The sequence below is a fragment of the Plecotus auritus genome (genome assembly GCF_963455305.1).
Source record: "Plecotus auritus genome assembly, chromosome: 7".
NCBI lineage: Eukaryota > Metazoa > Chordata > Mammalia > Chiroptera > Vespertilionidae > Plecotus > Plecotus auritus.
The window spans coordinates 44,649,338-44,662,954 of NC_137774.1; the positions used below are offsets into that span (position 1 = coordinate 44,649,338).

Consider the following 13,617-nt stretch of genomic DNA (forward strand, 5'->3'; position numbering starts at 1 on the left):
AGTTGGGAGGCAGGCAAAGCATGGTGGGGGCTGGGGCAGGACTGTCTCTGTTCTTTCTAGAGAAAGGGTCTCCTGGTCTGTCCCCGTCACCCCTATGAGCCAGTCACCTCAGACCTCATTGCACAGTTTGGAAGGGAGGCCAGGCCAAGAGGGTGGAAGTGCAGTTCAGGGTTTCCCCTCACCCCACCCCCTTTCACTTCCTGCCTCTGAATTTCCCAGAATTGTTGGTGTCTCTAAACACCCTGACCAGGATCAGAGGGGCCGGTTCTCTGTTCTTGCCCAATCTGGCATCGGAGCCCAGGCCCAGCTTCCTGGGCTCAGCCCAGGCTCCCTGAGCTGGGCTGACAAGCTCCCCCCACTGGGGACTGACACCCTGGAGAACCAGATGTGCAGGGGGAGGAGGTGTTAGGGGCAGAAATAGAATATTGGGGGCCAACTACAATGATAAGAAATACTAATCATGCTCTGTTAACCAGGATGGTTCTGCTCTGCTTAGAGAAAGAGCATTCTAAGCTGGCTGGGAGTTGTACGCCCTGGCACATGGGAGCTAACATGGGAATGCAGCCCATCCTCCTGTCCCGAGAACTGCCTATCATGATGGAAAGATTCACAACCTCGTGGCTGAAACAATCTAGTCCTGGAGGCACCTGCTTTTTACAACCCGCAGCCCCTATTGCCTGTAATCTGGTCCCAGGGAACCTGGAGGCACCTGCCCTCTACGACCCAATTCCAGCCCACATGATTTATAACCTGTAATGATTATCCCAGGCCTACTCTCCCATGCCTCGAATTCCTACTTTCCCATGTAATCTTTGTCCTTCTACCCTATATAAGCAGCTGGCTTATGGTGGGGTGGAGAGCAGATTTTTGTGGATGACCTGCTGCTCTCCCATACTGCCAGCAGTATTGGAATAAACGCTCATATCTGATTCATTCCTGTCGCAGCTGAATTGGCTCAAGTAGTGACAGGCAGCCTGGACCCCTTGGTTGTCCGGTTACAGAGGGAGGACTGGGCAGAAGGCAGCCCTCCTGAGGCAGGAGGTGTGCCACCCCAGTGAGCCCCTTGCATGGCCCTGGCAACACAAACCTTTGTCCTCACTCCCAGCCAGTTTCTTGTGTAATTCTCACAACACAGCACCTCAGGGGAGAAAATTGCCACAAAAATTAGCCTCGGGGAGATTAAGCGACTTGCCTTGGATGGAGGAACAGAGGGGAGGGAAATGGGAAGCAAAACGGAACAAAGCGGGAAAAAGAGCATAAGAGAGGGGTCTTCACAGTCCTACGAGAAAGGTGGGCTCCGTGTGCTGAGGAACATGAGTAATGGCTACACTCACACTAACAATAGTCTGGGGAGAAAATACAGTTTCATGCCTGATTTTCAGACCCTCACCTACCTGGGCTGCTTATAAAGTAGCCCGTGGTGCACTGGTGCTGAAAAGGGGTCGAGACAGAGGCCTGTGCTTTCCTTCTGTCTGTCTGTCTGTCTGTCTGTGTTTTTAATTGACATTTAACATTGTATTGTTTCAGGTGTACAGCCTGTGCATTTTTTGTGGTAACTTCCTGACACACATGGGAAGTAGCCACTTAATTCGATATCATGACTTTTCTATGAAGCCACCAAGGCAGTGGTGGCTGCTCTGCTCTTTGACTGTCACCCACAGTAAGAGATGCATTCTACAACATGATCCAGGACACACACGCAAGCACCTGCACACACGTGCATATTTGTAGGTTTTACTGGTTTCTGAATCCCCAGTGCCTGGCACATAGTAGGTGCTCAACAGGTATTTATTGAATGAACAAGTGATTGAATTAATGAATTTGTAGATATACTATTGACATGAAAGTTTCATAAAAACAATGCTTACCTTACTACTTGCATTCTATTTCTTTTCTTAATAGTCTTTATGATCTTTTTTAAAATATGTTTTTATTGATTTTAGGAAGAGAGGAAGGGAGAGAGAGAAACATCGATTGGTTGCCTTCCATATGCACCCGGGGATTGAACCTGCAACCTGGGCGTGTGCCCTGCCCAGGAATTGAAATGACCACCTTCTGGGGCATGAGATGACGCTCAACCAACTGAGCAACACTAGCCAGAACTACTTGCATTCTATTTCATGACCAACTAAATTGAGTTTCCTGATCCATTAATCAGTCACAAATCAAAGTTTGAAAAACACTGTCATGAAGCCCTACTTTTGGCAGGGACGTGGTTTCAGTTCTGAGATATAAGAAAGAACTCAGCAAATAGATTGTCAGCTGCATGTCCAGGTTCACCAACTGCCATCCAGGGACAGAGGGAGTCTCACTGGCCACCCACCTCGACTGAATAAATTCCAAGTTTCAAGGTACAACTCCCTACTGGCACTGGCGAGATAGGACAGAACATGAGAGATACCCTCTGTGTCCTATTCTTTCTAACTGTCTGAAAGTCAACATTTTAATTTGCCAACACCTGACATATACTTGGACTATTTCTTACGTTTCCACATTGACTCATTACTTTTATGTTAGGGTTTTTCTGATTTGGGTTATTGTGGAGAGCGGCTACGGTATTTGGACAGGTTCAAGCCTTGGACTAATGAGAGGGCATAGTCCTCTCATGGCCACGTGCAAGTCCCAGCTTGGAGGGCAGAGCCCTCCCAGCACAATTATAGCCAACAGCTATAGTGTAAGCTTGAACCTATGGTCCCAACACGTGGCCCCACATGCGTAAGTGATATAGGCTGCAAGTAAACAAAGCTTGATCAGATACATGTAATTGAGTAGATTCGAAACCCACGAGAATGTTGTAAACATCTTGACCACACCCTTACTTTGTCTCATGACATCTGGCTATAAAATAAAGACATGGCTTGTGGACGCTGTCGCTGTCTCTCCCACCGAGACCCAGCTTTCATTCTCTTCTCTGTCTTTTCTAATCCTTCACCGCCCCCACTCAGGGTCACTGAACCTGGCTGAGCTGGCGCGGCACATAAGGCGCCCTGGGGCTGAGTATGCCATGGCCATGCCAGCCCGCCACAGTTATAAAGTTCTGTTTTATGTGGTTGATTTTGGTGTGTTGTTTGTTGTGTTTTGTTTTGTTTTTTTTTTGGGGGGGGGGGGTTGGGGAGTTAAGGCACAGAAAGTGTACCTAAGGCACAGAAAGTGAGGTTAGTCAATTTCTGAGTTCATGACACCCAGTCTTCTTCTGAGGTCTGAGCAAGACCTTTCTCTTGTTTTATTACTTTCCCTCCTGCACTGTTTCCAGACACCAATTCTTCCACTCTCCACAGGCAACCAAAGTGGTGTGTTTACTATATACAGCAGTCTCCAAAGATGGCAGCCATCAACTTTCCCTTCACTGTGTGTGCAAGTCAGACTATCCATCCAGAGGTAGAGTCCATTCCCCTCACCTTGAGTCCAGGCTGACCATGTGACTTGCTTTGACCAATAGGAAGTGCTTGAAGCCACACTCTGCCTAGCCTTTAAGAGACCTGGAAGGTTCAGTTTTCACTCTTGGAAGCCATACACCATGCTATAAGGAAGTCCATCTATTAGGCGAGAGAGAGAGAGAGAGAGAGAGGGGTCATGAAGAAGCCTGGGATGGGGGCTGAGGGGGGCGGGAGTTAAGACACAATATGGAGAGATCACGCAGAGGAGCACGAGGCCCCCAACATGTGAGCAAAGCCTTCTGGGAGCTTCCAGAGCAGCACAGCCAACGGCTGGGTGCATCCAAGTATATAACATAGCCAACATCACATGGTCCACCTGACCTCCCCCTTTCTGTGTGACTGTTTGGAGATGAGGCCTTTAAGGAAGTAATTAAGGTTAAACATGTCATAAGAGTGGAGCCCTAATCCAATAGAGTTGATGTCCTTACAAGAAGAGGAAAATACATCAGGAGTGCACACACAGAGGAGAGACCATGTGAGGACACAGAGAGAAGACAGCTGCTTACAAGCCAGAAAGAGTGGTCTCACCTTATACTTGGACTTCTAGCTTTCAGAACTACAAAAAAATAAATGTCTGCTGTTTAAGCCCCCCATCCTGTGGTAATTCTGTTATGGCAGCTCAAGCAAACTAATGCACTCAGGCAAAAAGACAACATTTTTAAATTGGACATATGAAAAGATACAGCAAGTCAAAAGATGGAAATAAATCAGGTAAATGATCCTCTTGAAATAGACTTACTGCTCCAGGCTGGTGTTGTTCAGTGGCTAAGTGTTGACCCATGAACCAGGAGGTCACGATTCGATTCCCCGTCAGGGCACATGCCCGGTTGCAGGCTCAGTCCCCAGTAGGGGGTGTGCAGGATGCAGCGGATCAATTATTTTCTCTCATCATTGCTGTTTCAATTTCTCGCTCCCTCTCCCTTCCTTTCTGAAATTGATAAAAAATATTTTTTAAAAGAAATAGACTTAGCAATAAACAGGGCAACGTTTTTAAAATATCCTGGATAGTTTATTTGCTAAATGAATGAATCTTCCTTCTACAAAACAAGAGCAGGAAATCACACCAAAGGAACAACTGATAACAGAAGAACAATGTTGGGTGCAACATGATGGTGGATAATTTCAAACACGATGGAGTATGTGAAGAGTCAATTGGTAATAGCAGGAAACAGAATCAGTGATGTAGAGAGAAATGGTAAATTTTCCCCAAACTCAAAGCTAAAGAAAAAAGATTGTGCAGCCATGTTTGTAGCAGCATTATTCACAATAGCCAACTTGTGGAAGCAGTCCAAGTCTCCAGTGATGGATGAATGGATAGGCAAAATGAGCTACCTATGTAATGGAATATTATTCAGCCTTAAAATGAAGGGAAATCTGAGAGAAACCAAGATGGCAGCATAGGTAAGCACCTAAACTGCTGCCTCGCACAACAATTTCAAAACTACAACTAAAAGACAAAACGTCTATCACCCAGAACCACGGGAAAGCTGGCTGAGTGGAAGTTCTACAACTAGAAGGAAAGAGAAAACAGCATTGAGAGGTGCACAAGCGCTGAAAAGATGAGGTACGGAGGCACGTGAATCGGGCTGGCGACGGGCGACTGGGAGCGCTGCTTTTTTTCAACCCGAAGGGAGACAAGCTCCCGATTACTCCGAACTCCAGTTTCTGGGGAGATGCGGGGGACCCAAACTCCTCCGGGGAGAAGCTGGACTGTCTGCCATCCGGTCGGAAAGTGGGTGAGGCTTGCTTACAGGGCTGCGCGCAGGAATAATTGTTTACTGTGCTGGGGCGCGGGACGCAAAGACGTGGTCAGAGACACAGAGCCGGCCTACTGGCAGCCATCGCTGTTTGCCACGCCCTAGCCTAGTGATGCCCTGAGACCCCGCCCCGCACAATCTACAAACCCACCCAAGCTCCAAGCAGCGGCTTTAGCATATGAACAGCCTGCCCTATCGCAGCTTAACCTAGCAAACTTGCAGCCCGGGTCACACAGCTCCAGAACCTCCAAACCGCAAGCAAAGAGGAGAAAACTGTAGTTCTTGCTGTAGCTCCTGCTGGGTGGCCTCAGACAGTAGCTGACCTGCACCCCATTGGAGATCCAGAAGCCAGTGTACCTAGTGGTCAGTGTGAGACACCCGATTTCAACTCCTCACATCCATAAGTGACACATTCAAGAGGCAGACTCAGTGAGCACCAAAGCCCCACTGAAACAAGTCCTGCACCATAAGCGTGTCTCCACCGCAGCAGTTCTTCCATTATAGACACAGCAGGTCCTCACAGCCAATTGGCCTGGAGGTCAATTCCTCCCAGTGTACCAACAGCAATCAAGGCTTAACTACACCAAGACTTTGCACTCAGCCCACAAAGGGGTGTACCAAGAGCGTCCACCTCAGGTGATTGGGGAGGCTGAGCTACTGGCCACTATAGGTCACCTACCACACAAAGCCACTCCATCAACACAGGGAAGCAGCAAAATGCCGAGACAAAGAAACATGTCACGAATGAAAGAAGTGGAGGAAAGCAAACTACTGGATGACATAGAGTTCAGAACCACATTTATAAGGTTACTCAAGAATCTTCTAAAAACCGCCAAAAACCTTGATGAGACCTTCAAGGACCTTAATGAGAATGCCAAAAAAATGGAAAAGGACCAGTCTGAAATTAAGCATACACTGTCTGAAATAAAGAATATACAGAAACTCAACTGTAGATCAACGTACCCCAAGAATCAAACCAAAGATCTGAAATATGAGAAAACAAAAAACACCCAACCAGAAAAACAAAAAGAAAAAAGAATCCAAAAATATGAAGATAGTGTAAGGAGCCTCTGGGACAACTTTAAGTGTACCAACATCCGAATTTTTGGGGTGCCAGAAGAAGACAGAGAGCAAAATATTGAAAACCTATTAGAAGAAATAATGACAGAAAACTTTCCCTACCTGGTGAAAGAAATAGACTTACAAGTTCAGGAAGCGCACAGAACCCCGTACAAGAGGAATCCAAAGAGGACCACACCAAGACACATCATAATTAAAATGCCAAGGGTAAAAGACAAAGAGAGAATCTTGAAAGCAGCAAGAGAAAAACGGTTAGTTACCTACAAGGGAGCACCCATACGACTGTCAGCTGATTTCTCAGCAGAAACTATGCAGGCCAGAAGGGAGTGGCAAGAAATATTCAAAGTGATGAACAGCAAGAACCTACAACCAAGATTACTCTACCCAGCAAAGCTATCATTCAGAGTTGAAGGTCAGATAAAGAGCTTCACAGATAAGAAAAAGCTAAAGGAGTTCATCACCACCAAACCAGGATTACATGAAATGCTGAAGGGTATTCTTTAAGAAGAGGAAGAAGAAGAAAAAGGTAAAGATAAAAATTATGAACAACAAAATGACATCAAATACATACCTACCAACAAGTGAATCTAAAAATCAAGTGAATAAAAAATCTGAAGAACAGAATGGACTGGTGAATATAATAGAATCAGGGACATAGAAAGGGAGTGGACTGACAATTCTCAGGGGGAAGGGGGTGTGAGGGGTTCAGGAAGAGATTGAACAAAAATCTTACACCTATGGATGAAGACAGTGGCGGGGGGTAAGGGCATGGGGTGAGGTGGGGAATCAGGTGGAAGGGAGCTATTGGGGGGCGGGGGAAGAGGAACACCTGTAATAATCTGAACAATAAAGATTTATTTAAAAAAAATAAAAGCAGCAAGAGAAAAACAGTTAATTACCTACAAGGGAGCACCCATACGATTGTCAGCTGATTTCTCAACAGAAACTATGCAGGCCGGAAGGGAGTGGCAAGAAATTTTCAAAGTGATGAATAGCAAGAACCTACAACCAAGATTACTCTACCCAGCAAAGCTATCATTCAGAGTTGAAGGGCAGATAAAGAGCTTCACAGATAAGAAAAAAGCTAAAGGAGTTCATCACCACCACACCAGGATTACATGAAATGCTGAAAGGTATTCTTTAAGAAGAGGAAGAAGAAGAAAAAGGTAAAGATAAAAATTATGAACAACAAATACATATCTATCAACAAGCGAACCTAAAAATCAAGTGAATTAAAAACCTGAGGAACAGAATAAACTGGTGAATATAATAGAATCAGGGGCATAGAAAGGGAGTGGTCTGATAATTCTCAGGGGGAAAGGGGTATGGGGGGGTTCAGGAAGAGACTGGACAAAAATCGTACACCTATGGATGAGGACAGTGGCGGGGGAGGTAAGGGCAGAAGGTGGGGTGGGAACCGGGTAGAGGGGAGCTATGGGGGGAAAAAAGAGAAACAACTGTAATAATCTGAATAAAGATTTATTTTAAAAAAATAACAAAACAAAAAAAAAGGAAGGGAAATCTGCCCGGCCAGTGGCTCAGTGGTTGAGTGTCAACCTATGAACCAGGAGGTCACGACTCGATTCCCAGTCAGGGCATATGCCCAGGCTGCAGGCTCAAGCCCCAGTGTGGGGAATGTGGGAGGCAGCTAATGATTCTCTCTCATCATTGATGTTTCTCTTTCTCCCTTCCTCTCTGAAATCAATAAAAAAAAAAATGTTTTTAAATGAAGGAAATTCTGACACATGCTACAATCTAGATAAACCTTAACCATGTTATGTTAAGTAAAATAAGCCAGTCACAAAAAGACAAATACTGTACGTTCCCATTTATATGAGGTACCGAGAGTAGTCCCATTCACAGACAGAAGTAGGAGTTGGGGTGGTGAATATAGGGAGTTACATTTAATGGGTATACAGTTTCAGGTTAGCATGATAAAAAAAAAAGTTCTGGAGATGGGTGGCAGTGACAGTCACACATATTTATTTTTTTTAATTTAATAAATCTTTATTGTTCAGATTATTAAAATTGTTCCTCTTTTTTCCCTGATAGCTCCCCTCCACCAGGTTCCCACCCAATCTCTGCCCTTAACCCCCCCACTGTCCTCATCCATAGGTGTACGATTTTTGTCCAGTCTCTTCCCGCACCCCCCACACCCCTTTCCCCCCAAGAATTGTCAGTCCACTCCCTTTCTATGCCCCTGATTCTATTATATTCACCAGTTTATTCTGTTCATCAGATTTTTTTATCCACTTCATTTTTAGATTCACTTGTTGATAGATATGTATTTGTTGTCACTTTGTTTTTCATAATTTTTATCTTTACCTTTTTCTTCTTCTTCCTCTTCTTACAGAATACATTTCAGCATTTCATATAATACTGGTTTGGTGGTGATGAACAACTTTAGCTTTTTCTTATCTGTGAAGCTCTTTATCTGACCTTCCATTCTGAATGATAGCTTTGCTGTGTAGAGTAATCTTGGTTTTAAGTTCTTGCTATTCATCACTTTGAATATTTCTTGCCACTCTGGTCTGGCCTGCATAGTTTCTGTTGAGAAATCAGCTGACAGTCATATGAGTGCTCCCTTGAGGTAATTAACTGTTTTTCTCTTGCTGCTTTTAATATTCTCTCTTTGTCTTTTGCTCTTGGCATTTTAATTATGATGTGTCTTGGTCTGGTCCTCTTTGGATTCCTTTTGTTTGGGGTTCTGTGCGCTTCCTGGATTTGTAAGTCTATTTCTTTCACCAGGTGGGGGAAGTTTTCAGTCATTATTTCTTCAAATAGGTTTTCAGTATCTTGCTCTCTCTCTTCTGGCACCCCCATAATTCGGATGTTGGTATGCTTGAAGTTGTCCCAGAGGCTCCTTACACTATCTTCATATTTTTGGATTCTTTTTTCTTTTTGCTTTTCTGGTTGAGTGTTTTTTGCTTCTTTGTATTTCAAATCTTTGACTTGATTCTTGCAATCCTCTAGTCTGCTGTTAGATCTCTGTATAATATTTTTTATTTCAGTCAGTGTATGCTTAATTTCTAGTTGGTCCTTTTTCATATCCTCAAGAGTCTCACTAAATTTATCAGCCTTTTCTAGAAAATTCTTGAAAAACCTTATAGAGGGGAGAAACCAAGATGGTGGCATAGGTAAACACCTAAACTGCTGCCTCGCACAACAATTTCAAAACTACAACTAAAAGACAGAACGGACACCATCCAGAACCGCAGGAAAGCTGACTGAGTGAAAATTCTACAACTAGAAGGATAGAGAAAAGCTCACAGAGAATTGGAGGTACGGCAAAGGGTCTTTGTGCGCGCAGAGAGGAAGGGCGGCTGAGAGCCTGGCTGACTTTCTCTGGCGGAAGGGGGAAGGGAGCCCCCGACCGCACTGAACCCCAGTTCTGACTGCACTGAACCCCTGTTCCGGGCGAGCCCCTGGGGACCCACGCTCTTGTGGGAGGAGTCTGGACTCTCGGGCGGAGACTCAGGAGCCGGGGAAGGCGGAGGACTGAAAGTCCGCGCGCGCCAGTGTGCACAAAGGCCGCGGAGGTTGCCACAGGCTTTCCCTAGTGGAAGGGAGTGAGAGGCTCCTGACGTCACTGAGCCCCAGTTCTGACTGCAGTGAACCCCAGTTCCAGGTGAGCCCCTGGAGACCCACGCTCTTGTGGGGGGAGTCTGGACTCTCAGGCGGAGACTCGGGAGCCGGGGAAGGCGGAGGACTGAAAGTCCGCGCGCGCCAGTGTGCACAAAGGCCGCGGAGGTTGCCACAGGCTTTCCCTAGTGGAAGGGAGTCAGAGGCTCTTGACGGCACTGAGCCCCAGTTCTGACTGAAGTGAGCCCCAGTTCTGACTGCAGTGAACCCCAGTTCCAGGCGAGCCCCTGGGGAACCACGCTCTTGTGGGGGGAGTCTGGACTCTCGGGCGGAGAATCGGGAGCCGGGAAGGCAGAGGACTGAAGGCACACATGTGTGCGCAAGGGCAAGGTTGACGGGAAGCCAAGACTGAGACTCCACCCCATCCAAGCTGAGCACAGAGGCTATTGCAATTTGGCAAGTCTAATCCTATAAGGCTGTCTCCAGCACCGGAATTCTCCCAGCATAGACACAGCTGATCCTTACAGCCAACTGGCCTGGAGGTCAATTCTTCCCAGTGATACCAACAACAATAAAGACTTAATTACAACAAGGCTGTACACACAGTCCACAAAGGTGTGCACCAAGAGTGTCCACCTCAGGTTAACTGGGGAGGCAGACCCACTGGTCCAAATTGGAAACCTAGCACACAAATCTACCAACTCAGGGAAGCAGTGAAAATGCGGCGTCTAAGAATCAGATCACAAACGAAAGAAATGGAGGAAAACAAACGACTGGATATAGAATTCAAAACCACGGTTATAAGGCTTTTTAAGAATATCCTAGAAAAGGCCGATAAATATAACGAGACCCTCGAAGAGATGAAAAAGGACCAACTAGAAATTAAACATACACTGACTGAAATAAAAAATATTATACAGAGACCCAAAAACAGACAAGAGGAACACAAAAATCAAGTCAAAGAATTGAAATACAAAGAAGCAAAAAACACTCAACCGAAAAAGCAAAAAGCAAAAAAAAAAATCCAAAAAGTTGAAGATAATGTAAGAAGACTCTGGGACAACTTCAAGCGTACCAACATCAGAATTATGGGGGTGCCAGAAGAAGAGAGAGAGCAAGATACTGAAAACCTATTGGAAGAAATAATGACCGAAAACTTCCCCCACCTGGTGAAAGAAATAGACTTACAAGTCCAGGAAGCCCACAGAACCCCAAACAAAAGGAATCCAAAGAGGACTACACCAAGACACATCATAATTAAAATGCCAAGAGCAAAAGACAAAGAGAGAATATTAAAAGCAGCAAGAGAAAAACAGTTAGTTACCTACAAGGGAGCACCCATACGACTGTCAGCTGACTTTTCAACAGAAACTATGCAGGCCAGATGGCAGTGGCAAGAAATTTTCAATGTGATGAATAGCAAGAACCTACAACCAAGATTACTCTACCCAGCAAAGCTATCATTCAGAATTGAAGGGCAGATAAAGAGTTTCACAGACAAGAAAAAGCTAAAGGAGTTCATCACCACCAAACCAGTATTATATGAAATGCTGAAAGGTATTCTTAAAGAAGAGGAAGAAGAAAAAAGGAAAGATAAAAATTATGAACAACAAATACATATCTATCAACAAGTGAACCTAAAAATCAAGTGAATTAAAAACCTGAGGAACAGAATAATCTGGTGAATATAATAGAATCAGGGGCATAGAAAGGGAGTGGACTGATAATTCTCAGGGGGAAAGGGGTATGGGGGGTTCATGAAGAGACTGGACAAAAATCATACACCTATGGATGAGGACAGTGGGGGGTAGGTAAGGGCAGAAGGTGGGGTGGGAAATGGGTGGAGGGGAGCTATGGGGGAAAAAGGGAGAAATAATTGTAATAATCTGAATAAAGATTTATTAAAAAAAAAAAAAAGAAAAACCTTATAACCGTGGTTTTGAACTCTATATCCAGTCATTTGCTTTCCTCCATTTCTTTCATTTGTGATCTGTTTTTTTGTCTCCGCATTTTGGCTGCTTCCCTGAGTTGACAGAGTGGCTTTGTGTGCTAGGTGTCCTATAGGGCCCAGTGGCTCAGCCTCCCCAGTTACCTGAGGTGGACACTCTTGGTGCACCCTTTTGTGGGCTGTGTGCACAGTCATGTTGTAGTTAAGCCCTGATTGTTGTTGGTATCACTGGGAGCAATTGACCAGGCCAATTGGCTGTGAGGATCAGCTGTGTCTACGGTGGGAGAACTTCTGTGCTGGAAACACCCTTATGAGACAAGACTTGCAAAAGCCTCTGTGCTCAGCTTGGATGGGGCAGAGTCCCAGGGCGGAGCAGACAGCATTGGATTCCTGTCAGCCCTGCCCTAATAGGCCCCTGTGTCTCAGTGTCCCGTGGTAATCGCTGCAAGCACCTCTGAGAGAAAGCTGCCCTTGAGTTCTGCCCGCTGCCAGACAGTCCAGTTTCTCCCCGAATGAGTCTGGGTCCCCAAAGTCTCACCCAGAACTGGAGTTCAGCACAGTCGGGAGCTTTTGTCTCCCTCCTGCTTGAGAAAGCCAGCCACGCACTCAGTTGCCAGTCCTCTCCGCATGTGTTTCAGTACCTCTGCCTCCTACAGCTCCTCTGAGTCTCAGTGTGCTTTTCTCTTTCCTTCTAGTTGTAGAATTTCCACTCAGCCAGCCTTCCTGTGATTCTGGATGATATCCGTTTTGTCTTTTAGTCGTAGTTTTGAAATTGTTGTGCGAGGCAGCAGTTTAGGTGTTTACCTATGCCGCCATCTTGGTTTCTCCTCTCCAGTCGCACATATTTATACTTAATGCCATCCAACTGTACACTTAAAAATAATCTAAATGGTTATAAAACAGAATATGGAGAACACGTTTCCAGGCTTGGAAAAAAAGTTTTTGGAGAAGAATCCAGTGAGTTTACTAATTATTTGGGAGAAAAGATTACCTTGAGACTGTGTCCAACTGAGGAAGACACAGTAGAGCTTCTTAGCAAAGTCCTTAATGGTAACAGGTGGCTCCTGAAGCGTTAGCCAAGGCTGTGCATCTGGGTGGTGCCTTTACTGACCCAACTGTGGATTCGATAGAGGTCACCCTTCCACGGGACATTTTGGGAATTTGGGTGGATCCCATAGATTCAACTTATCAGTATGTACAAGGTTCTGCTGACACTCAATCCATCCAAGGAATCTTCCCCATGGACTTTAGTACGTCACCATTTTAATCGGTGTCTATGACATACAGACAGGGGTGCCTCTGAAGGGAGTCATCAACCAACCTTTCCTAAGACCTCAACACCCTCAGACGGAAAGGACAGCGCTACTGGGGCCTTTCTTACATGAGAACCAAGATCTATTCATTTCATCTCTAAACGAAATGGCAGTGAGCCCTGGCCAGTTTGGCTCAGTGGATAGAGCTTTGGCCTGCAGACTGAAGGATCCCAGGTTTGATTCCAGTCGAGGACACATGCCCAGGTTTCGGGCTCGATCCCCAGTAGCGGGCATGCAGGAGGCAGCCAATTGATGATTCTCTCTCATCATTGATGTTTCTATCTCACTCCCACTCCCTCTATGAAATCAACAAAAATATATATTTTTTTAAGAGAAAAGAAATGGCAGTGAACCTCGGAGCCAACTGGCTGAAAACACCAGCTCCGAGGCTGAATTCTCTCCCTGTTTTTCAGCTGTCATAGCACAAGTGAAAAGGAGCCTATCAAAGCGGCATTGTCACGTGTGTGTGTGTGTGTGTGTGTGTGTGTGTGTGTGTGTGT

At 45.5% G+C, this 13,617-nt stretch overlaps 1 pseudogene across 1 annotated transcript; it reads left to right on the forward strand.

Moving 5' to 3' along the window:
• The first annotated feature begins 12,692 nt into the window (after window positions 1–12,692).
• Window positions 12,693–13,218, forward strand: LOC308252593 (inositol polyphosphate 1-phosphatase-like; annotated as a pseudogene). Its single transcript has one exon. The product of its transcript is annotated as an inositol polyphosphate 1-phosphatase-like (transcript).
• Window positions 13,219–13,617: the final 399 nt, after the last annotated feature.